The sequence below is a fragment of the Balaenoptera borealis genome (genome assembly GCF_965194805.1).
Source record: "Balaenoptera borealis genome assembly, chromosome: 7".
In the NCBI taxonomy this organism is placed as follows: domain Eukaryota; kingdom Metazoa; phylum Chordata; class Mammalia; order Artiodactyla; family Balaenopteridae; genus Balaenoptera; species Balaenoptera borealis.
In genome coordinates this window covers 99,856,786-99,884,379 of record NC_138864.1, presented here as the reverse complement: position 1 = coordinate 99,884,379, position 27,594 = coordinate 99,856,786, and the positions used below count along the sequence as shown (strand labels likewise).

Genomic DNA, 27,594 nt, shown 5'->3' with positions numbered 1-27,594 from the left:
GGTTCCCTAACTCAACTGTAATATCACGGGAAGGTTTAGCACTTCATTAAAATTATAACCTCATCCACTGCTAGCTCAATCATCTAATAATTTAAAATATGTAGATTGTGTAAGTAAACAATATAAAAAGATAATCTGTATGAAATTTTAAAAATTGCAGGTACATTTTAAGTCCATGGGAACATAAAAAAATGCTGGAATTTATTTATCAAAGTTTCCCCTGCTAAGCAACAAAATGAAGCATCTTTGGATGGTAATGAAAAATTTCACTCTCAGGTACAGTAGTATGTGATAATAATAACCTTAAAATAGCAACCAGCTTGTGATAACTGAAGAAACTACTGCGCCATTAATCCACATAATGTAACTGATTTGATATTGTCTTTTCCAATCTCTCTCACAGCTTAAGACAAAATACCATGTTCCAATTGAGAAAAAAATATTTATTAAAAAAAAACTTTCAGTACATAGAAAAGCAGCATTCATGGTTCTCAAAAGCTGGACTATACTAGGTTGTAAGGTTACTACACTGCTCCTTGCTTTCTGTGCTCCTTGCTTTCTGTGTTCTAGTCAGCACCCATTTGGTGGGAAAGGGATGAACAGGGGAAGCTTCCTTAATTTAGTTCCTTTCATCTGAAGATTTCAAAAGCTTTGCTGATGGCTATTATTTACAGTCGCTGAATAAATGGGAGCACTGAGCCAATGGGAGGCTATAAGCATTCTGTCAATGAATTACAAAGCAGTAGAATCTTGTTAAAACAAGTCGGAATGTAAAATGTCTTAGGCGTCCTGCTCAATTGTGAACTCATCTTCCATTTTTCTCAGCAACTTTCTCCATTTTAGACCTTTATTCTGACATTTTAAGATTAATAATGACCTTACTCACTTGTTCACACAGAGTCATTGGCCCCTGATTGTTTTTAGAAATGTAAGCCAGCTAACGTGCTACCTATGTGGGTGCATGAAAAAGTGGGTGGGGAGAGGGTGTATGACATTATGACATGCAGTTTGAATGTGCTTTAGGATATAAATTGTGCAGGGGAAATAAAAGGAGAGAAAAATAAGTCTTTAGACTGAAAATTGATGGAAAAGGAATAGAGGAAATTACTATTAAGTTTAGAGCGTTAGAATACCTAAAAAAGCAAGTCTATGACAAAGTAATTTTGGACAAGAGGCTACTAAGAGACATACGAGGAGAGGGGTTGTGTGCAAGAGGCAGAAACGTGTGGGGTTAAAGATGGGGGGCAGAAAGATACGACTCCTAATAAATACAATAAAAATTTTTCATTAATGAAATATCTATGAAGGCTTTTTAAAGTCATGGCTCCCACACCAGGCCAATCATCTGAACCACCTAAAGAATGCTCATAAATCAATTCCCATCGTGTGCTCCCCGGAGATTAGATCTGGCTTAGAGTCCAAGAATTTGACCAATATTTTTCAAAGATTCTGGGGAATCTGAAAGTATAAACACTTTAGATGATCTAACCTTCCACTATGACCAGTACCTAAGAAGCATATCCAACTCTGGGAGCAGCAGATACTTTGCTAGCTCCCATCAACTAACATTGAGAAACTTAAAATAGGAACTGAGGAAGGATGGGTTTGTCCAGGTATCCGAAGTCACACTCAGAGTTTTCTGGTGTCAGTATGCTTGCATGATCTGTATCTTGAGATGCTCTTCTGTTACCTGGCCTAGATTTTTTTCTCCCTGCTTATTTCTTGGATAGTGACCCCAATGCAGCCCAACTGGAAGACTAGACTTTATCTGGATCCTTAGGCTGTCAAGCAGTCTGCCCACATTGTCAAGTTTGTCTTTAGCTTTACTTTCTATTCATGCAAACCTCACAAATCTAACAGACACAGAATCAGGGAAAGTTTGAGCAAAGCCTTTCACCAGTGTGCCCCATGAGCCCCTCAGGACTTTTCTTACACTGTTCAGTCCTCACTCACTCTGACCCTCTCAATTCAGAATCAGTGAACAACAGCCCAGTGATTTTGTGGAAGTTTACCTGAATCAAGAAGAGTTCTTAATCACATGAATGATATTCTATCAATGTTTTTAAAGAGTGATCTTTGCTCCTGAAGCAGAAACACTGGTGGCCTTGTTAAGATGCATGTTCTCAGGCTGCATAACCTATGGAATTAGAATCCATGTGTGCAGAAGTTATCGATTTACATTTTAAAACTAAATTTGCAGGTAATTTTTCGGCACATTAAAGTTTGAAAATTGTTGGAAAACACAGAGGTCATTTAATTAATTAGATAATTATTTACTTTGCTAATTGCTTCCATAAACAACAATTTATTGCCTTCCATGTGCCAGGTGCTAGATAGGCTCTGGGAGTGTAAACATGGTTTGAAAAGAAAGTAACGCCTTCCAGTGTGGAAGACAGACAAGTCAACAGATGATGGAAATAGAGCGTGATTGGTGCTGTGATAAATAAGCACAGGGCCGTCTAAGCATGTGGAAGGTTTAGATGTTTTGGAACGTGGTTGTCTGACAGCTGTGCACTATGATCACATGGGTTTGCTTTAATGGGGTGCCAGTTGTTTTCTGTCTACTTTATACACTTAAAAAATCACAAAATGTTTCTTTAAAATTTTTCCAATGAGACCGCAGTGTTTTTCTTTATCGTACAGCCCTTTTGCATTTAGATATTTTAAAGTGGCATCATTGTTGATATAGAAAATTGTGTTCAGATGTAACTTTAAAAAAATCAAAACAGAAGAGCCACATTAAGACAACCAAAATGCTTTGACCTCTACTTTTGCTACTCAGTGAGGTGATTATAATGTTTTGAGATAATATAACTGAGTTGTTAGTGTTTCATAGCCTTCCTGAAATTTTAATTTACATAATTAGTTTGGGATAAATTACTTACCGGAAAAATACATACAGAAATTATTATGTGAAGAATGACAGCATAAAAACCTAATCTGAACTATCTATACATTATTTGTTACTAGGTTTTTCCAGATGTTTGAGTTACATGAGGTTTTAGAAAATATGGGACATTTTAATACAATACTTCCAACACTATATAAAGATTTAAGGTTTTATATCATATCACATAAGTGACAGGATATCTAATATTTATTTTTTAAAGAGTAAAGAGTAAAAGTAAAAGCCAAGTTTTTTCAAGTGCAAGAAGCCCATGATCAAACTTTTCTTTCTCTAATGCAATGTAAGCACCATGAATACACAACAGACGCTGCCCACAGAATCCACTGTGTTATCAGGGAGACAATATGGTGTGACAAGTGCTCTGATAGGTGCCACCGAACCAAATATACTGTGAAAATATTAAATATTGTGTTATATACAAAATATTTAAATTTTGTGCCTCATCTGAGTAGAATGTATGATAGCCATCACTAAAGGGAATACAAGATGAATAAAGCCCTAATATCTAGTACACTGGATGAGACGAAGACATATACACTATAATCTCAGTAAAAGTAAGGTAGATCTCAAGAAGAGGAAGTACAAGCAAAGAGCTCAGAAAAGGGTGAGACTGACTTTAGATGGGGTGATAAATGAAGGCTTCATAGAGGGGAGAGAAGTGAGATAAGCCTCAGCATTGCTATCTAATAAATGTAAGGATAATAACAACAGTGTTCATTATTGCTATCACTTATTGAATGCCTTCTATTGACCAGCCACTCAACTAAGTGCTGGGCTAATAAGTTCTTATGAATAGCCCCATATTTGAACTAGATGTCACTCTCTTCATTTTACAAAGGAAGAAACTGCAGTTATTCGAGTTTAAGCAATTTTGCCTAGGTCACGCAGCATTATTGAAGACTCTGGATGCTAACCCAGGTATCTCTGACTTAAACCCGTGTATTTTATGTCACACTGCCCTGCAACCCTGTCCTAACAACTGGACCTAAGTACAAAGAAAATCTGTGAAAAAATAAAAGGGTATCTATCAGATAGATCAGTGGTCTTCAGCTATTTGGTGTTATAATCTACTAAAAGGAACTGATGAAAAGCATGGAGTGTCTCCCTAGAAAAGTACCTATTAAACACATCGACTTACAATTTTTAAAAGTTTTCCCCTTGAATCTGAGATGAGAATCTGATGAAGACTGTGGATCTTCATGTCTCCAAATTGTTGCCCATAAAATTCAGTGCATTCACTGGCCCTCTCGTGTCTCTGGGATCCCTGTACCTCAGGATTGGATCCCAGGAGAGGACGGTACCCTAGAACACAGGTAGTAAAATGGCAAAGGAGCTTATTCTGTAATAAGGTTTCTTTGCAACCTCATATCTTTACTTCTTCCCTTCTGTTCAACCAACACACCCAGTAGGTACAATAATCTAGCTTCTCTCCATTGCCACCACCGCTAAGACATGGCCTCTATCAGGTGGCCTATTCTAACAGTTTCCTCATTATTTTCTTACTACAAGTTTCTCCTCCATTCTGGTCTATTCTCTACATTGCTTTATGGTATTTTTCTTACATGAAAAGTTTGTCACTCTCCTATTTAAAAACCTCTTTTGCTAGCACAAATAACAAAAGTAAAAAATCAACAAATGGGACAACATCAAATTCAAAAGCTTCTACTTGGCAAAAAAAAAAAAAAAAAGTCAACAAAATGAAAAGGCAGCCTACAGAATGGGAAAAAATTTTGCAAACCATATTTTGAATAAGGGGTTAATATCCAAAATATATAAAGAATTAACATATATGAATAACAAAAACCCCAAACAAAATCTGATATTAACATGGGCAGACGAACTAATTAGACATTTTTCCAGAGAGAACATCGAAATGGCCAAGAGGTACATGAAAAAAATGTTCAACATCACTAATCATCACGGAAATGCAAATCAAAACTAGAGTGAGATATCACCTCACACCTATTAGGATGGCTATTATCAAAAAGACAAACAGATGCTGGTGAGGATGTGGTGAAAAGGGAACCCTTGTACACTGTTGGCAGGAAGGTAAATTAGTCCAACCGCTAGGAAAAATTATATGGAGGTTCCTCAAATATTAAAAATATATCTACCATATGATCCAGCAATTCCATTTCTGGGTAAAAATCCAAAGGAAATGAAAACAGGATTTTGACGAGATATATGCACACCCCTATTTATTGCAGCATTATTCTCAATAGCCAAGATATGGAAACAACCCAAATGCCCACCAATGGATAAATGGCTAAAAAAGATGTGGTACATATATACACAATTGAATACTATTCAGCCATGAGAAAGGAAGATATCCTGCCATTTATGACAAGGATGGACCTTGAGCATATTGTACTAGACAAGGTAAGTCAGACAGAGAAAGACAAACACTGTACAATATCACTTATATGTAGAATCTAAAAGAGTCTAATCTGCACAAAAGAGAGTAAAATGATTGTTACCAGGGGATGGTGGGGGGGGGGGAATTAGATTGATGGTATTTAAGGGTACAAACTTGTAACTAGCAGTAAATAATAAGCCATAGGGATCTAAGGCATAGTATAAGAAACATAGTCAATAATACTGTACTATAATAATGTAATGTGATAAATATTGCCTCAGTGGCAATCATACTACAATATACAAATGCATCAAAGTAAAAAAACCTATTTCGCTTGCTTTTTACACTAATTATGGAACTTCTTATCAAGGTATGGGCCACTCAGTATTCCACAATGTGGGCCCAAATCATATTTCTCTTTCATTTAAAAACCAACCAGACCTGTGTGGGCCGCTGCCACCTCCCGGGCGCGGACATGGCACTCGACCCTGCAGAGCCACATCTCAGATGAGTCGAAAAAGATGTTTTGATCCCTAAAATAATGAGAGAAAAGGCCCGAGAGAGATGTTCTGAACAAGTTCAAGATTTCACTAAATGTTGCAAGGACTCTGGAATCCTTGTGGTAGTAAAATGCCAGAAAGAAAATTCTGCATTGAAAGAATGTCTAACTGCTTACTATAATGATCCAGCCTTTCATGAAGAATGGAAAATGGAATACCTGAAGGAGAGCGAAGAATTCAGAAAAACTGGAATTCCTACCTACCAAGAAAAGGCTGAGGAAGCTTCCCACAAGCATGTAGGCAAATATTCAAATGATACTCAGGAACGCCAATGTTCATGGAAATCACAGTCACCTGAAATGATGGACTCAAGGAAGTGTGTTTGCTTTATCCTTAATAATGGAAATAATTTTATCTGAAATAAAGATTTTTTTTAAACTTAAAAAAAATTAAAAATAAAAAATAAAAATCAACCAAACAAATACCTATTCATTATTTGAACTATATACATTTGTTTGTGTTTACTTTTCTTATTTTTTCCTTTATTTTTCGATAAACTCCTACTTATACTATTAGAGATAGCTCAAGTAGCTTCTCTGTGAAGCCTCTACCAACTTCCCCACCCACCCACTCACTCACTCACAGGACACTTTGTTCAGGTATCTCTTGCAGCCATGTTTTACAGTAATGGATCTATTTTACGTAAGTATACTCTGCAGAGGTGTAAGGCTAAGGTCACAGCCCATTGATCTTTGTATCCCAGTCATCCAGCACAGTGCCTGGAATATAGTGTGTGTTCAGTCAATAATTTTTTATATACAAAAGTGAATGAAAGATGAATGAATGAATACTCATTGAATAGAAGTTTCATATTATATCCAGGATAGCTCTCAATGTACATTTTTTTCTAGTTTGCTTTTACAAAATTTATTAGTGTTACTTTCAATTATCACTTCTACTAGGACAATGTCATTATTTTGTTGTTAAAGGAAATTGCACACACACACACACACACACACACACACACACACACACACATTTATCCCAGTAATGCTGCTATGCATTCAGAAAATGGCCAATTTTACAACCATCTGGTTGACATATAATTACTTATAATATATCTGGCAGGCAAAAGAGCAATATATATATATATGTGTGTGTGTATATATATATGTGTGTGTGTGTATATATATATATATGTGTGGTGTGTGTGTGTGTGTGTGTGTGTGTGTGTGTGTGTATATATATATATATATATATATATATATATATATATATATATATCAAAACTGTTCAAGCTCTTGGAAGCAGTGATTCAGTTTTTAGAAAGTTGTTCACCTAAATAACTGTATTTAATCATTTAACTCTAATCTTGTTTAGTACAGCAATATTTTTAAACAGATAAAACCTTGAGATATCTGAAATTTCTAACTAACATGATAATATAGAAGAATATTTAATCATATGGGGAAATGTTAATTACATATTGTTAAGTGAACAATGAGTTACAAAACAGTGTAGATACTAGGATGAAAGACACTTGAGTAAAATATACATTGTGGAGTCCAGGAAGACATTTAAGAGAAAACAACACTGGAAAACAAATTTATTATTTTCCCAAGCACTAGCTGTAGAATCATGTGTTTGTGTGTGTTTGTGTGTGTGTGTATAAAACTTTAATAAAAACATGCCCCACGTGCCATAAAATGATTACAGATGTATGATACATGCTAATTTTTATGAGAGCCCCCAGGGAACTTTAAATTATTAGTAAAAATACAATTATACCACTTTATTCCTTCCTTCATTCTTTTCATTTATTCCTTCAGTAACCTATGGATGAGAGTCTAATAGGTGTCAATACTGTGCTAAATTCGTAATGACCAAAATGTTTTCCTACCCTCATGAATCCCAAGTTCTAGCTACTAAGCAGTGCCTAAGAAAATAACCATATGTATTTACAAGGTATTATGGAAATTTATGGAGGTAGGAGGGGAAAGGGTTAGAAAATTGAGATGAATTGGACTTTAAAGTTTGAATTAGGCTGAGTTGACGGAGAAGAAAACCAGTGTCTCAAAAGAAGCGGCAAGAGCGGAGGCACTGGAGGTTCAAAGGAAGTTTTGGGTGGGAAAAGTGAAGTGTCCTCTGTGTCTGGTTTTGTATTGACCCTAAGAACTACAGGAGATAACTCTGGAAAAGAAAAATGGGCAAAAGTGAACAAAACACATACTAATGGATTTTCATTTCATCCTATATACTAAAGAGCTAGAGAATGTTTTCATTTGTTAGTTTGTTTACCACAGAATATTTTTATTTGTTGTTTGCTTATGCAGTAGGTAAGTAGGTAGAAGACAGGTAGGCTGGTTGCCTGGCTGCTTGGCTGGTTGGTTGGTTGGTTGGTGATTTTAGTAGAGAAGTAAAACAATCAGAAATTTAAGAAAGACGACCAACAGCAATAAAGATGAACTGACCAAAACCACCATGATAATCACTATGAACATCAATTAAATACTTAGGTAATAATGTTTATTTTTCTTTGCCTGTTTGGAATATACTGAGGACTTTGGGTGTCATATCAATTGTCATGATTACTTGAACACGCTATTAAGACATTCTCTGCATGTGTCTTTTACTGCCAATAAATTTTCCCTTTGTAAACAAAAGTTTTCAAACTCAGTTTATAATGATACAGCTACCTCTAATATTGAAATCGGTTATTATTTTATCCTTAATGACATTTCTCCAACTTCAAAGCGGTTTTTAAATGATTGAATCTATGTCTCTTTTTCTGTTTCTATTTTTCTATAAACCACCTTAGTTTGCTCATATCAAGTTAAACAACAACAAACAAAAAAAGCAGCAATAGCTACAGAGCACTTTATACTTATTTGAAACCCTTACACATACAAATTACCAGGACATTATGATTATTTAAGTAAATCCATCTAACAGAAATGCTAAAACTATAACCTGAATATGTTCATTCCATTGCTTTTCATTAGATTTTGGTCTCAGTCACCAAGTAAATAGATTAACCGAAGTTATGATTTAGTTGTTAAATAGCAAAATTGAAAGAAAATGAGGAGCACTGTTAAACTTAGCAAATGTAGAAACTATTTATAGTACTACAATTGACAGCTTTGAAGTCCATGACTTGGCAGGACCACGCTACAAGAAAAAGAAACACATCCTTTAGGATTTCTAACTTTTTATTCTGTATTGTAGTTGTAGTCAAAAGACCTTATATGTAACAGTGGAATAAGGGAAAGAAGTACCAGCTACTGATTGGATAAGTGGAGAATCTGTTCAAAATATGTAGTCACACATGCCAGGTACTTTACTAATATTCGTGGATATGTTTTGAATCTTATTAAAATGATATTTTCTACTTTGGTGAACTAGCTTAATGAAAAGACTCTAAATTTAACTTGAATTTTGCTAATTTTAGCTGTTAAAATAGGCACTTTTATATTGGCTGCTACATAATCTCTCTCAACCAAGTGAAGGGTTAAGGTAATACCTCATTATTTATTCTGTGGAGAATGAAATGTGTACATAGTACAGGGCCTTCATTCCTAGGAACATGTAGATAAACTAAGAAAGAAAATCAGATAAGCAACGCAGGAACAACTCAGAAAGATTAACTTAAGGAAAATGGAAAATAATTAAATGTGGATAGCTTGGCTTTCCAAAGCCTAGAGGGACATGCTAAATACTGACAAAATACAACAGTAAAGTCATTTAGCAAGACAGGTCATTTGGTAAAATAACAACAATAACAAAAACCCATTAATGTCTGGTCTGTTTTATAATATGGTCATGGTATTCTGTGGTGTGTCAGAGATGAATCTGAAAGGTTCTTGCCCTTGCCATTGAATCTCCCTATGACTAATGGCTCACATTTGTTAAACATACAGAAATTATTTAGAGAGTTATACTAAGACACACATACACACATGCACACACAAAAGCTAAATTAAAATCAGGAATACTGAACACTTACCTTCTAATTAACTGAGTTGCCTGGAAGTCACACTGTTTCCTGATGTTAATGAGAACTCACAAATAATAATCAATGCAGCCAGTTAAAAATACAAACTCAGTGAAAAATGTAATTTCAAGTTAGGTAACTAATGTTCTATTGAATATATAATAATATAGATAATATAATAAAGTCTTATTATTAATGTTAAAATATAACTATTATAGCCATCCCAAAGAATAAATCATTTGGAGTTGTTCCAGGCTAAGTCAGCAGAGTGTCATGGACATTTAACATAAAAAACACTTCTTGACCCTGAGGATATAAATCAGAAAACTATTAGCTGAGGCACACTAGTTGATTCTGCGAAGCTCTACACACAGCCTCACATAATGTCCTCAACAATAAGGAGGAAAACTAATTGATCTTATAATTAATTTGACCAACACAGAATGTACATTTAGGTCAAAGAGTGAATATTGGGTTTGACATTGACCAACTTAGCTATCTTCATGGATCAAATTAAACAAGTAATTGCCAGCATGTGGCCAGGTCAGACTATGGACTTGTACCTATTAATCTGACTATATTTGGAAGTTCAGCTATTAATTTGGGTAATCTATTTACCTCAGTGTATGGCTGAACTTCTGGGATTTGCTCTGTTGGAAGTTGTAAGTGAACATAAAGGGTAGCCCCAAGTAAAATAGGCAATTTACATATGCAGAAAGTACAAAATTTTGTGTAACTGTGGTTAGGGAGGAAAAAAATGCAATTTCTATGTCACTGGAAAAATTACTTATCCAATACTCCAAGCCAATGTTAACATTCCTACCTTGAAAATTAAATAAGAAGTCAAAGAACTGGAGCCATTTTACTAGTTAACATTTACTTATATTGAGTTATATTGAGTTTGAAATTAAATATTAGAATAGTTACTGGAAAGTGTCTCAAATACGTTTACTATGTACAATGTAAAATTGTAACTAAAGAATGTGGAATAATCTTTTAGAGCTCACCATACATTGAAGATTAAAAAAAAATACAAACAAAGCCAAATTCTTTGCAGAAATAATGTCACCTCCATTGATATGTGAAACTAGAAAATCTTCAGGAATAAACTCCCGCATAGCTAAGCATCAAGTATATAAAGGTTAGAGGAGTTATAAGTAAGAGAGTTTCAATAACAGGGAATCTAAACTTAGCATCATTAATTTGAATGGCATAGAACAGCATGTTTCTGACAATCAAGTAGCCGAAGAAGAATCTGCTTCATTGCAGATAAAGCTAAAAGAAACTACTTTTCTTCTCATTCAGCCAAAGGCAGGTAAAAGCAACTTTTATCTTAAGACGTATATGAACATTTCATTTGATTTAGACGGTTTAAGTGATGACTTGACAGCAGGAAGAGCTAACAGATAGTCACCAGAAGTCCCTTCCATTCCTGGTTATTTTTCCTCCTATAAATTCATTATAGCACATAGTTAGAACAATTATTTATGCCCTAAAATAGAATATATTATCTGCCTATATTAATTTATCACACATCTCTCCCTTATGAAGTCATATGTTTTTTAAAGTAGTGTGAAAAGTTGCTCTCCTTCCAAAAATTTCACCATTTGAGATTTATGGTGATTAGAGAATTTTATATCTTTGGATTACTAAACACAACAGAATTGCAAGAAATTTCTAAGAATACTTTTCAAGCATTAAAAATAGAAAGGAATGCGCCTATTCACCATGTTGCCTGATGGCTTTATCTGGTGACGTTTCAATGAGGTGCTGAGGAAATCATCACATGAAGAATTTTTTAAGTAACCTAAGCACCAAAACAAAGTAATCGGCCTGAAATTTCTGAATCTTAAATCTTCACAAATTTCCATAATCAAACGTCATAGGATATATGGTGTTTAAACAAACTATACGTTAGCCAGGTTATATTGATATATGATAAAGAGGAAAGGAAGTACATCAAACATTGCAAACAACACATAAAACTTTTGAACAGTACACATGTGCATCTCACCTGCTTAAAGAGATGTGAGAAGTCAATGTATTTCTTTGATACTAAGAAATTTCTCTCTGTGAAGGTATCTAAGATTAAGAGTTAAAGAATTTTGAATGATTTTTCAGTGCTTATTAGGTAAAAGTAACTAATATTCACAGTCTCTCTCTGAGCCTGGTACTATGCTAGGTAATTAACATACTGGTATCTCATTTATTTCTCCCAGGTCTGATAGTTGTGTACTCTTATCCCTATTTTTTATATATATTTATCTTAAGGCTCAAAGAAATTAAATATTTTTCAAGGTCACATAGTAAATTCCATTAGATTGGAAATGAACTCAAAGTCCATTAATTCAAAAGGTCTGGGTATTTTGGACAATTCAGAAAACAAAAGAAAAGAAATTGAGGCTATCAAACTTCACCCTATTAACTTTCATTTTTCTTATTGAGTATCAAACATCTTCATTACAGTGTTTGGAGGAAAAAAGTGAAAGCAACATAGTATGTTAATAAATATGAATTTTATGTGATAAATAATATTTGCTTTAAATATGTATTCTTACCACTGAAATTCATATAGGAGAGGGAAGCCAGATTGGTAAATAGTTTAGGATTAATAAAATATCTCTGAATTCTATGGTATTTGTATTCATCAATTTTAATATCCTATATACAGTAGTTATGTTAAATGACAACATCTGCTCTGTGCCTGTGAACTAACTAATTGTAACATAAACATTACAAGAGGAAGAATGGTGCTTATGACAGTTCTGGTGGAGCAATTCTAGAATAGCAAAAAATCACCCCGGTAAGATCATTTTCAAAGTCATTAACATCAGCTTTGTTGTGATAAATATCTTTCTACATAAAATAGCCTGGAGAACAAATTAGATATAAGGACAAAATTACTCACAATATTCACACAATAAATCTGGAAACTATTAATAGGTCTAACTTTGAAGAGATATTCTCTTCCAAAACATTCTAAACATTTTAAAAACCAAGTTTTTTGATATTTGATATTTTGGATATTTGATATTTGAATGAATGGAGAAGAAAGGGCAACATTGTCCACTTCTAATCTATACAAATTTTAAATGTGAATTATCCAGGGAATGATGAATGACATATAAGTTTCATATGTATCTATTATTGAACAAGTAAAAAATTAGGAGCAAAGACATATTTATTGATACACAAAATGAAGAAGACTAAAACTCATAACTATCTTTTGATTACTCAAATTATCTTACTTAAATTATCTTTTGATTACTACATTATTTAATACTGTATCTTAAACATAAAAATACTTTAATATAACTTTTGAGGGGAACTACGTAGCTTAGAGATTAAATTGAACCCCATCCAGTTCTACTTTGCAAGAACTGTGTGACCTTAGCTCAATTATCTAAGCTCTCAAAGACTCAGTTTTTGTTATCTGTAAAACAGTAATAATAACTGTATCTTTCTCATGAGGTTACCGTGAGGATTAAATTAGATAAAATATACAAGTGCCAACTATATAACATAAACCATACCACTAGCAAGTGGTAAGTTCCCCTTAAGTGATAGAAATCATCATCATTGTGATCAGAATTATCATCACAAAATGTATCCTTATAAACAAGGAATATGTCATTTTTTAAAACTCTGTGTCATGCATTTTTATATTTTCATTAGTAAGTAGTGAAACATCTTATATTTATGAAATCAAATCAAAGAAAAGTAATACAAAAAGTATTTGGTTTGGGGGGGAGGGATAAATTGTGAGGCTGAGATTGACATATACACACTACTATATATAAAATAGATACTAATAAGGACCTACTGTATAGCACAGGGAACTCTACTCAATACTCTGTAATGGCTTCTATGGGAAAAGAATCTAAAATAAAGACTGGATATATGTATATGTTTCACTGATTCAGTTTGCTGTACACTTGAAACTAACACAACATTGTAAATCAATTATACTTCAATCAAAAAAAAAAAAGAAAGTATTTGGTTTGAGATATTGCTAATGTGCTCATTTTCCCCTCATTAGTTAATGTAATCTTAAAGACTGTAATAGGAAATAATAATTTCCATCCATTTAATCAATAAGGACCATGAACATGAATTTATAATGAGATTAAAAAGTCCAAACCAGCTCTCTCTCCTTAATAACTGACCAAAGGAATTTCTCTTGACTCCACTTCTTGAACTGAAACTTGAGAAATGCCAAGGGCTCCATATAAAGGTTTCAACAACCCAGGAGAGGTTTGTTTCTATACTGCACAACCATATAAATATAAATCTATGTTAAACATTCCTTATGCTTATAATTGTCATAAGCCTAAAATAACTAAAATGCTACAATTTAAACACAACAGAACGTAAAACCAATACAAATCAGGTTAATTCTAAATTACATTAACAAGTTAATGTGAAGGATGATTTTTAAATTTAATAATTTTTAGCACATAGCAAGTTAAGTAACTGCTACTTTACGGACCTTTTGAATTCACTAAGCCCATCCTGTTGAACATGCTATGTGAAAATCATTCTCCCCTCACTTTCCCTACTGGACAATGTAATTTCATCTTTCTACGGTGTGGATTAAGGTCATTTGACCTCTCTTTAATGAAAATGTATTATTTATGTATTGTCTACTTCTATCTTTTCTCAGTAGCCCTAGACAATTAAACAGAACAACATAGAAGCAAAATGTTTGTACATAAAAATTCTAAAGCGAAGAGTAAAATCTAGCAGCAGAATATATATATTCAACAAGAAAGAGGCTTATATTAATTTATTTTAGATTATCAGCAAAGAGATATCACTCATTCTAAAACAGAATTATTGTAGAGAACACTCACATGCCTGAGAATATGCCCATGCGAGCCCATGTAAACAGCTCTGCTTTAGTCCACTGGATTGATTTCTATGGCAGAACCTTCACTGGGGTGGTTTTGGCTCTCAGTCAGCTCCCAAGGATTTAAAGCTTGCCAACTGTCCTTTTATTTCCAAACTTCCTGGCTTGGCAATTTAATTCTGGTTCCCTTTTCCCCCCTCCCTAAAACTACAAACAGGTTTTACCCCCCCACCCCATCACATCCCTCTCTTACCCCAATCTGAGTCAGAAACCCAGGCCCCTGGCTTGCTGAGAAAAGAGGATTTAAGCACACACTCATTCATTCCTTCAGCACACACTTATTGGGCACCTACTCTGCACACTAATACCCTATGTTGGCACTGGGGAGAGGGCAATGGATTATGCTGATGACATTAGGCCAAAATGTTTCTTGCTAAACTCTCATTTGTATCAGCAGGTATATTTCACTGATCATAGAGAACTCTACACAGCTGAATTTAAAAGTTGGCTTTTATTCAGTTCTATAAAAATACTTTTCCTGGGGGCAGCGGTTAATTTCTACATCACCATAAAGTTTTCTACTTTACCAATAATTTGAAATAGATACCGGATGCTTTAAACTTCTATTTTTCCCAGAAATAATTAGTAAACACTTAAAAAAAACCCATTCAATTAAAACAATTAAATATATCAAAACTTTAAAAATATAAACACATTTACAATAATCTAGTTCTATGGAAAACAGGCAACGGCCAGTTAACACAAATATACCAGAATTTTAGCCTAAGAATCTCATATACTTTCTTTGATTATATAAATGTATGCTGATGACTGTTATTCAGCTGTTATGATGGCCAAAAGACATTGCAAAATCCTCACTAGTGATAGTAATAATAATATTTGTAAAAATAATAATGTATTATCACCACCATCCTATTAAGAAAGGATAGGCACTATTGGAGGAGGTTTATTTTTGTACCATAAAATTAAAACAAATAGAAGTTGCACTGCTTACTGAAAAAATAAATCCTCAACTGTTAAAGGATAAAAGTTAAAAGAGAATATTCATTTAGTCCAACCTTCTGGTGATCAAGGTTTCCCTATCTTTGTCATTCACAAAAGGACATTCTGAAGAATCATATTCCTAATCAATTTATAAAATACAATTGGGATTTCATGCTGCTTTCTTAATAGCTTGAATAATGAGAAGACCCAGGGGAGAGGGGTATAGATATAAGGAGTACCATTGCTTAGAAATTTAGTGCAAAAGTCCCCATTTGGCTTATGCAATGACATATAGGCAAAAATAAGCCACTCAAATGTAAAAATGATTAAAAAATAAAAACTCTTCATTAAATTGTCCATTAGAAAAGAAAACAATCATAATATTTAGCATTTGTGGCAATTTTTCCAAGTCACCATCTTTACTTCCTTTAAGAGGCAAAATAAAGTTACATAAACTTCAATTAATACAAAAATTCTTTGACAATAACTTGGAGAATCTCACAAATAACATGGAATTTTAAGTAAATATCACATGTATATTTATTCAACGTGTCACTCAATTATTCATATAACAAATATTTACTGAGAGTCTGCTATGTGGCAGACACTGTTTTAGCAGCTGGGAATCTAGCAATAATCAAAATAGAATAAAAGTCTGTACTTTCAAGGAGCTTACATTCTAGTGGCAGAAGGGAGATGACAAACAAGACAACAAATAAAGTATATAGTATGTTAGACAGTGACAAGTGCCCAGAAGAAAAATAAAGCAAGTGGTGATGGACATGGTGATTAGTTTAGTTAGAATGACCTCGCTGGAAAAATTACATTGACTAAAGAACTGAAGTTGGTAAGGACAGAAACATCCTTTAATTACTGTCATACTTTGATTGTAGATACTTATGAAAATGTTAAGTAGAATATAATTCCTCAATATTTTCCCCTCAATTTCCTTCAAGGAAATTTCTGAAAAGTAGCTTCAATAACGAGCAATGTTAAGACACTGTTAAGAATGCTAAGACACTTCTTTATGAGGAGGTAAGAATGACCAGATGTTTCATTCAACAGTGAAATTTCTGGAAATGTCAGCATTTGTCAGTAGAATATAAATGTAAATGCTTTGTATTTCTTAGGTTATAAAAAACTAAAAAAGGAAGACAGGATCCCATAAAGATTTCTGAATTCCTAAATATAAAAGAAAGGGATGCCTTAATTCTAACTCTTTTGCCTTTTTAAGAAGTATTGCTAACTGATTACCAAGGAATATTTGGAACTGTATTTATTCTTTCTATTTGGGCCCTTTGCACGGAACTGTTCAGGGCCACCTCCTGTGGTTTCCAGCTAGCCCTGAAATACATGGAGACATCCTCGGTAACCCTGTGCTCTAAAGAGCTACTGAGAAGGGAGAGGCAAGAAGGTAGCAAACGCCAGAGGAGAAAGGTGTTGGCAAGAGAAACTAATCACCTGTGATACATCAATTATACATGATCATATAAAACAGATCTCACAAATGGATGTGGAACAAACATAAAAATAAATATGTTTAACTCTTGAGAAATATTTCTATATCCTGAACTATTCTAGTGTCCTCTTCCAAGTTGAAATCTGAGTGCAGCGACTCCTGATGTAAACAATGTACAAATGCTTCCGACTTTGTCTGTCCTACCATCAAACCTACATTTTAATGGCTGTGTCATTCTGACAGACTCCTGAGGCTAGACAAAAAAAAAGGAAAGGCTTGCGCTGAATTCTTAGGATCAATACAAAGCAGTGTCAAACCAAAAATAATGTGTGCTCCATCTTGGAATACAAAGAAGGTTAGATGGAATCAGTATCATCAGGTGGTCACTGCACTCATTTCCAGGTGAGACTGAAAATAACGATGTACTAGAATGAAAATAGCTCAATGCAGAACGACTGGAAACCAGTGCATAGGGCAACTGAGCTATAATTGTAAAGAAAAGGAGAAACATATGAAAATACTGGCATAGGACTGATGAAACTGTGTATATCAAGAACACTTTTCTTTCCTCAAAACCTTTAATGTTGTCTTTGGCTAGGCATGGCTCACAGTTCAGCTATTTCTAGAACAGTAAAGAGTCTACAAATGAAAACATCATATCCCTTGGAACTGTGCATTTTTTTCCTGTCTGAATTATTGGCTTTGATAGCAGTTTTTTACTGACTAAGAATTTGGAAGAATTGAGTAGTCTTTTTTCTATGCCAAATTAGAAGTTAAATTTGCCCCTTTTCAGTATTCATCTATTTGCTAATTTTCCTTACATTGGGGTAGGTAAATATGATTGGTGACAATGTGGATGTTTTTGAAAAATTCATCCATTCAACTAATATTTACTAAGCACCTACTTTTTTGGGCCAGGCATGGATCTAGGCATGGGATATTCAGAGATACACAGGGAATTCCTGCATTCAAAAATCTCATCCTTACAAAATGGCAGGATCCATGCTTTAAGTGAAGTTATGCACAAATATCTTTGTTTACACAAAGGAAAGAATAAACAGTCTGCGAAGTTATGAAAGACTGCTAGTTTTCACTAAATACTCATTCTTTCTTCTATAAGAACAGAGTTTTGGTTAGGCATAAGGTCCCCTTGCTCAAGACTACACTACCAGCCTTCTCTGCAGCTAGGTATGGCCATGTGATTAAGTTCTGACCACTTGAATGTGAGTGGCAGTGATATGAACCAGTTCTGAATCTTGCTCTCAAAATATCTGGGAGTGTTATTTTTAAGCAAAGATTCACTTAGCCTGCTACCTATATCGTGCCTAACATCTTCCAGGCAGGAAAATCAAAGTCCTAAAAAGATTTTGTATGCCCGTGTAAAAGAGATTTAGATCAAGTCATCTAGCGGATAGTTTCAAGTGGTATGTAGTATTCTGCATACCTGAACCAGCCCACCCACCGCATGAGTGCACCATCTTGGACATGGCTCCTTCAGCCTCCAGTGGAGATGCCCCAGGTGGCGTAGCATGGCATAAACCAGTTGTAACTGTTGAATCCTGCCCAAATAGCAGATCCATGAACAAAAAGAATGACTGTTGTTGTTTTGAGCTATGAAGTTTTGGGGATGGTTTGTTATGCAGCAATAGATAACTGACACACATGTCCAATTTCAAAAAAAATAGTCCCACAAAAATTCATTGTAAAACTATAGAGCATGTTAGTCAGGCATAGGAGTATCAGATGCACACTGAAATTATGCGTCACGGATGGAGGGAAGGGGAGCCATTTGTGCTGATGGAGCTAGTAGTAACTAATACTGTAGCACTTTTAAAATATTTACTTTGTTGACAGTCTTTTGCTTCCTGTTAATATATATTCATAAAAGTTATCAATAGACATATAACTGAGAAGACAGAATGCAATACAGATGGTTCCCGACTTCTGATGGTTTAACTTACGAGTTTTCAACTTTATGACAGTGTGAAAGCAATTAGGTAGAAACCATACTTCGAATTTTGAATTTTGATCTTTTCCCAGGCTAGCAATATGTGGTGTGATACTCTCGTGATGCTGGGCAGCAGCAGTGAGCCGCAGCTCCCAGCCAGACAGTCGATCATGAGGATAAACAACCGATACACTTACAACCATTCTGTACCCAGACAACCCTTCTGTTTTTCACTCTCAGTACAGTATTCAATAAATTACATGAGCTATTCAACACTTTATTCTGAAATAAGCTTTGTGTTAGATGATTTTGTCCAACTGTAGTCTAACGTAAGCGTTCGAGCACTTTTAAGGTAGGCTAGGCTAAGCTATGATGTTCAGGAGGTTAGGTGTACTAAATGCATTTTCAACTTATAGTTTCAACTTACAAAGAAAGATGATCTAAAAATGTAATTAAAGAGTAAGCCTTGGAAAGCCTCCCTAGAATTTTTTTAGTAAATATCCCCAAAGTCTTCACAATACTACAATATAATTCAATTTGACTATTACTTAGCTGCTACTTTTTAGTTATATGAAAGTTAGGATGAATGATAACTAGACTTATGGTGATCATTTTGAAATGTATACAAATATCAAATCACTCCTTTGTGTACGAAGAACTAACATAGTGTTGTGGGTCAAGTATATTTCAAAAACAAACACACAATCTCATTGAAAAAGAGATCAGATTTGTGGTTACCAGAGGCAAGTGTGTGGGAAGGGGGAGGGGGAAGAGTGAATGAAGGTAGTTGAAAGGTACAAACTTCCAGTTATAAGATAAATAAGTACTAGGGATATAACGTACAACATGATAAATACAATGAACACTGCTGTAAGTTATATGGGAAAGTTAAGAGAGTAAATCCTAAAAGTTCTCATCGCAAGGAAATATGTTTTTATTTCTTTAATTTTATATCTATATGAGATGACGGATGTTCACTAAACTACTGTGGTCATCACTTCATGATGTCTGTAAGTCAAATCATATACACCTTAAACTTATACAGTGCTGTATGTCAATTATATCTCAATAAAAGTGGAGGAAGAAAAGAGAAAAATACACTCAAGGAAAGAAACTTAAGTTTGCCTGTTAATGTTAATCATTAACTCAGAGTAGCAAAAGGTAAGAAGTTAACAGGAATTATCGGAGCAGATACTTCTGAAATTTTAGCAACATGTAGGACTTAAAAAAAAAAAAAATCACCAAGTCATTATGTTTGTATTTCAGTTTTATTAATGGTAAACATTATTATTTCATTTGGGACAGAAAATGTACTATAAATATTCTAAAATGAATAGAATGCTTTCTATGCTTGTACTCTTCCAGTAGCTTAACAAATTTACCATGTTCTTGTTCCCAGCTTGGAAATTTATGCTATATAAAATTTTCATTTGTGTTTTTAAATGACCCAATCAATATCTAACCGATTAGAATTCGTCTCATATTCATTCTTTACACAATGAGAAGATTATCTGGGGAGAGTAAAAGAAGGTTGGATATTTTTAGATTCTAAAACATTTCTCTATTTTCTTGAATTAAAATAGAAAGAAAAAATGCTTTCTCCTAGTTAGAATATGCTTCATAATCAGCTACATATTCTTTGAACTCCTTAAGGAAAAATAAAAATGTGTTCAGCATGACAAAGTTGACTGGATTCTAGATGAACTATAAAGTCAAGTAAATAAATCATATAAAACCACTGACTATACTCTTATCTCTATAAATACAAAAATTATGCATTTGACTTTTGAGTTTTATCATTGTTTAGTTTTCCATTAAACCTAATAAGAAAGTACTAGTTCCCTCCTTTCTCATTCTTAAAATTTAATGGCATAGTCACATTTAAATATAAATTGTTTTTACCTATCTAAAAATACTTTCTAGCAGAAATAAAATTTAAATCTAATCAAGCCTTACAATTACACATCATAGAAACCATTTACTCATAATTTTGACATTCCTTGTTTCTTCATAATATTTGGGAGTATCTTATCTCTGAGGGTAATTGAATCTTCCTCAGTTATATTTGAAATTATAAACAACACTTCTATGTATTATTCTATCCCCATTAATTTACTACTTATTTTTCCATCTAGCACTAAAAAAAGGCTTTCTTTCATCCCTCTCATTATATCAAATTAAAAAGATAATAAAGAATTTGGCAGAATGTAGCCACAAATAAATCTGCCATATCTTATTTTCATTGTGTATCATATTATTAACAATAAAACTTGAAATCACTTCCCTTGAGCAAAAACCAATTACAGTATATAATTACCTTCATGAAATAAAAATTGTATTATGTGTAATATTTTGTTACCTGATTTCTTTAGCAATATATTCTGAAAATTTTTCATATCTTCAAACTTTCTGTGAGTAACACCTTTAAATTTTTGGTGTTTTTGACAACTCCTTAAGAAACCATTTTGTAAATTTAAAATAATCTAATTAACCCACTATTGTTGGTAAATTGTCAGTGCTCTTGAGGTAATTACATCTAAAAAAATTTTAATAATATATAAATATGCATACTTAAATTCTCCAAACCTGGTTATATACTGTAGGGCAGAATGCTGTCTCAGTTTGGATTTAGGGAAAGGACTTACCCTATTTTTCTTGGTCAGCGTTTTCTATATATTGTGGCCATGATTTGTCCCTAAAGTAGTCAATACCTATATAAAACTGAATAGTTTCCTTACAAAAATATTTAATGTGATATCATTAGTAAGTCTGTAGCTCTAAAATTTGCTCACAGCAAAACCACAAAAGGAGTAAAATTTATTAGATATTTTCCACCTGATGATGAGTTAGGTTTGAAAACGTATTAATTGATTCTTTTTTTTTTTTCTTGGTCATTTCCCAAAGTCATACTACTTAGGAATTTGTGCTGCACCAGAAGTCACCACAGATCTTTAGTTGTCAGGCATCAATTCTCCATCCACACACTCCCCCGACCTAGAGATCCTACTCACTTCAGAACAAATACAGTCCTTTATAAACAGGAAGAGAAAAGACACAGATGAACGGACAAAGACAATGCTATCCTGCAATACAGCGATTAGCCACATAATTGCAGTTCCTATTGGTCCTGTTTCTAGTACTATTAATGATGATGTTGGTAAAGCAATTCTGGTAAGGTTTTATAATATTCCCGTATAAAATACTTATGACCACTGATGTCCTTTTCTTGGTGCAGTATTTCTAAAAGCTGTCTACAATTTGAACTGGCATTATGATGCTTGCCATACTTTTCTCATAAATTCATATTTTCATATAGTAGATAAATGCATTTATTGCAGATATCATATGTCATATTTCCTTCAGAAAAAAAAGATATATATCAGGATAGTATAGGTTATGTTGTGGGAACAAACAAACCCCAAAACTCAGTATCTTATCATAATATCATAACTAGCATCAATGAAAAATTTATATTTCATTGATATAAAGTTGGTATCTGCAGTACTCCAGGGCTATTGTACATGTGATACACCTAGTGATCCAGGACAGCTTGACTTTGTGCATCGCCCACCTGGACAGGAGGCTTGGGTAGCGGTGTTTCCCTGCCCCTGCCCAGACGTCACACATATTTCCCCCAATTACATTTTATTGGGCAGAACATTATATAGTCTGACTAACTCAAGACATTTGGAAGGTCTACTTTCATGTGTACTCAACAAGAAGGAATAAGAAACAAATCTTTTAGAAAGGTTTCTAGGCCACAGACAGAAATGGATTGTGTGTGCAGGGATTTTAAGGATGACTTCAAGAAAGGCCGATATGAAATTCCTTTGGAAGTCACCCAAAAACTTTTGAGTGTATTTTATTTCATTGAAATAAACAATATTTAACATATCATTTTTCAAAGCAGCATAGTCAATTGGCAAGGAAGCTAGGGTCATGAAAGTTAAGTTGAAATTGATCAATTGTGACCTTAAAGTCTAACACCTTACCCAATTTTTCTGTGCCATCATTCCATCAACCAAATAAGAGTAAAAATAATAATTCAGTAATCATTTCTACTTCCCTGACATATGTTATTACATATGGATGAAGGACTTCTTCCATGGCTGCATGCCAGTAACCAAAATATTATCAGTGATATTTTCAAACTCAACTGCATTACCAAGATTGGAAATTCCATGGTTCATAGAAAATACACTGTCTTGCTTTCCTGCACTATGCTATATGTCAGAACCATCTTTCTTATTCCATTCTTAAGAAAGAGTTAACTTTGAAGAAAAAGCACATTACACATTTCTTGTATCAAAAATATGCATGGGTAGAGATCTGCCTGCTTTTAAATAACTATTAAAATTTCCTGGCCACTTATTTCCATTTTATTGTATTTTCAGTAACAAATGAGTTCTCCTCTTAAACATGCATATAAATTTCCCATATAGATTACAGAAGACATGAGCCATTTGCTACTGAGAAAAGTAATATTACAACTAAGATTTTATCACCCTTTTAATCCTTACAATAGTTCTAGTATATGATATTCCATATTCTTTAAAAAGTAAGAGTCAAACAAAAAAAAGCAAATTATTCAAGGAAACTTTCTATATTTCTTGCCACATTTTTGAGATGTTGGCATTTTTGAGCTGCTACTTAACAATGAGCTCTTAAAGTTATGTTGAAAGCAGAAATTATCCCAAAAGATTTATATGGCTAGGTAATGCAGTAAAAAAAAAAAATCACATTTTTGTGAAGCTGCTTTGCATGTAGTTTTGTTTTAATAACAATACCTATTATTTCAAACATCTTTTAGAGTTAACACAAGACTTTTATACAATTATTATCGTATTGTATTCAGTTAAGTTATTGTACTCACTTAAAATCCTGTGTTCGTGTCACTAGAGAAAATAGAGGGTCACTAAAGAAATTCCTAATTTAGATATATAATTTATTGAGATACCTTAATTAAGTAGTTTATTCCTTAATTCCCATAAAATATTACATGGGAAAAAACTTCCATTTCAGTTGGTGTGGGTTTAATCAAAGGAGATCTACAAACTTTGTGATTGCTGGTCTAAGTTTATATTCCAAATGTCTTTGTCAAAATTTGTACTTATTGAAAGAAAGCAATATAATACATGTTTTTTGATGTATTTCTGCACCTTTGACAAGTCATCTTTTTATTCCTCAAAATGTTAATCATGGTATGTGGTAATCATAAGGTAAATTTTTAACTATGCATATATAAATAATTTTAAAGTCTTATTTTAAAGTTAAAGTTATATACATACATATATATATGTGTATATAATTTTAACCACAGATATATGGTATATATATAAACCATTTTTTTTTTAAATAAAAGGGAGTGAAATGTTAAGCTAACACTTTTTATTTGCCTTAAATGTTAGGCTTAGGTGTTTCCTATGTTCATTCACTTATTAAGTAATTATCTAGTACTTCTTACACATCATTCTCTTTCCTCTAAAAGTATACAGTCTAGTTGGGAAAGGGCAGGCCAAAAAAAAAGCAATGAACCAATAATTTAACAGCTCTATTGGGGGTCACATTTCATATGTAGGGTGAGCATATGAAGAGGGACACCTAAGCTGTCTGACTGCATTCCAGGAGGCATTGCTGAGGACATCACACCTTTTGAGATAAAATGTAAAGGATATACAGAGGTTTTCTACGTGGACAGATTTGGTAAGAGCATTCCAGGCAGGACAGCATGTGCAAAACCATGGAAATATGATAGAATATTGTAAGTTCCTAGAATATGTGCCATTTAAAAATATAGTACAAATAAATATATTGGCTCCCATTCTTACAAATAAAGATAAGACAGTGAGTTTAAGACTCTTAGTGGGAAGCCTGAATATACACTTATGTTTGACTCCTTAATATACTGCCTTGACCCTATATATTCTTTTCTTAAGATATCTGTTTGTTGATTTATTTGATTGCGCCAGGTTTTAGTTGCAGCAGGTGGACTCCTTAGTTGTGGCATGCGAACTCTTAGTGGTGGCACGTGGGATCTAGTTCCCTGACCAGGGATCGAACCTGGGCCCCCTGCATTGGGAATGCAGAGTCTTAACCACTGTGCCACGGCGAAGTCCCTCTTTTCTTTATTAAGGTCAGGGCATAGGGAATGACAGGTGTACAAAATTGGTATCTTTAAAAATTCTGTCATGTCTAGGAAAACTACTAACATACTACTCACTGATTTTGGAAATTAAATAGGATATATTTTAGAAAACAAGTCAAGGGGTGAAAAAATCAAACTTTAATAACCCTAACATAAACTCCTCCTGGCTTTGGAACCTTGAGTCCACCACGTTTCTAGTTGTTTGCCTTCTCCGGATGTATTTTCCTGCATCAATTAAGGAATGAATTATAATGCTCTGTGATAAATGCTTCACCTACATATCATAATTTGCTTTTAAAATTAAATCTATACCCCATATTTCTCTGATCCTTCTAAAAATTCTCAGAGGGAATTAAGTCAAGATGATTACTTTCAGGTTTAGGAGGACAAAGTTAACTTTTATAGAAGTTAAGTGGTCTGTCTAAAATCTCACAGCTGATATATGGCTGAGCCAGAATTTGAACCCAGTTTTTCAGAGTTCAATCTCAGCACTTTCTTCAATACCACATCTAATGTTAACCAAAAACCCTAATTCTAACTTGAAAACATTTTCCCTTAAGTCAAAACATTAAGAGACACTGTGAATAGAAGACATACACAAAAAAGCCCATCTCCTATGTGAGAGAAAAAACCTGACCTATAGATTCTGCCAATACTACCAGAAGAGCTGAACAAAAATAAAAAATTTAGAGTCATCTAAATGTTTTAAAAGAGACAATAAACATGTTGAAATTTTTAAAAATCTCAGTATGGATGAATTTTTTATGTTGTCATTTTAGCATCCAGTTGAGCTAAAACTGATAGAGCCTCAAGTTTTTCATGATTCTTGAAAGGCAGTATTAGCTAATGAATTGAAATAAATGGTGTCAATAGGCTAAAAATATTTCAAAGAGGGTGAGTTCAGATCTAGGGATTCTAATAGAATGCATATATATGCATACCTATAATATCTTATTTTATATTTACATTCATGTTATAAAATATTTTGTATTTAAATATATTTATTTTTATATAAAAAGAAAATAAGAGAAAGTCTTTAAAAAGTAACAATAGGGAAATGTCAATTACCATTAAGTGAACATAAATGATGTTTTTCAATAACTTACTCTCTTAATAAGGCAAAGAAAATCGAAATTATTTCCTCAAAAGTTGCTAAGAGGTTTTTGCAAGGATTGTCTATTTGTAACTGGGTTCTTGGCTCACAGTGTAAGTGTGACTGCCCCCCATTCAACTGCCTTCTTTTGATATCTGAAATTCAACTAAAATTCAATGGAATTTCAAGACAAGGGAGCAGAATACAGATAAAAACTCACTGGGAATTTTATGTGATACTTTTAAAAAAATAGTTGCTTGTTAGAGAGACAAGAAAGTCTCAATAGTTGCTTGTTTGAGAGACAAGAAAGTCTACTTACAGTAGAAGTATACCAAGCGCATTGTAGTGTGTGTGTGCTTGATTGGGATTGACTGATTAGGGAAAGAAAATGAAAACAAAAACTTTGCTTTAAGCCAAATACTCAGATTTCAATAAGATATATTTGCTATGACAATTAGTTTTCCTTATAGGATTATTTGCCCCCCTTATAGCCCTACATAACTTGTTTTGATTAAATAAATGACTTGTTACTTTTTGTATGTCATGCCAGCCTGAGTTGGGAGCAAAAAGGGGTTATTTCATAATGTTGAGAAATAATTCCATGATCATTACAATGACCACACAAACAGACTTAATTCATTTATAAACTTGAGCTTCGGCAGGAAAACTCTACATTAACTGGCTTTTCAAATGCCAGAGAATGGTTCATTAGCTTTAACCGTAATATTGTGAAGACAATTCATGTAACAGAATGGAGAACCATATCTTTTTATCTACATAAAATTAATGCAGTCTCTGATGAATTTAGGATTTCTGACAGTTCAGTTATCAAGCCTTGATATAAATTCATGTAGCATATTGAAAAGGCATATTTCCATTGTTATGGTACATTTAAACTGACAAGGAATAGAACTGAACAGTGATTCTTCCTTCTAAAAAGACTTTCTATCCTATGTGATAAGCATTATGCCACACAGCATTTACATACAGGAGCTTGAAGGAATCTGAATTTCCAAGTATATTCTGATTAGAAGTGGCATGGACAGAAGTCCTCAGTTAATAATTCGTAATAAACTGTTATTTTTAATAGTGTTTTGTGAAGAAAAAGATAGCTGTTTTACTTATTCCTTCAAAAATGTAAGTTCCACTGAAAACAAACAATATCTACACAAATCATAAATACCACAGTCTAAGAGACTTTCAAGATTTTAATTCAGAGTTTGTGGAATACTCATTAAACAACAACAAAATAAAAAATGAAAAACAAAACAAAACAATGCATTGTGCACCTAATAGGTTCCCAGCACTATGCCAACGTTGAGCACGAGGCAAGTGACTAC

General features: G+C 33.6%; 1 protein-coding gene and 1 pseudogene across 2 annotated transcripts in view; one reads left to right on the top strand and one right to left on the bottom strand.

Annotated features, from left to right (window-relative positions):
• Positions 1 to 27,594, bottom strand: part of KCND2 (potassium voltage-gated channel subfamily D member 2) — a 474,136-nt gene that overhangs the window by 340,985 nt on the left and 105,557 nt on the right. The window lies entirely within an intron of this gene.
• Positions 2,720 to 6,976, top strand: LOC309632495 (COX assembly mitochondrial protein homolog pseudogene; annotated as a pseudogene). Its single transcript has one exon. The product of its transcript is annotated as a COX assembly mitochondrial protein homolog pseudogene (transcript).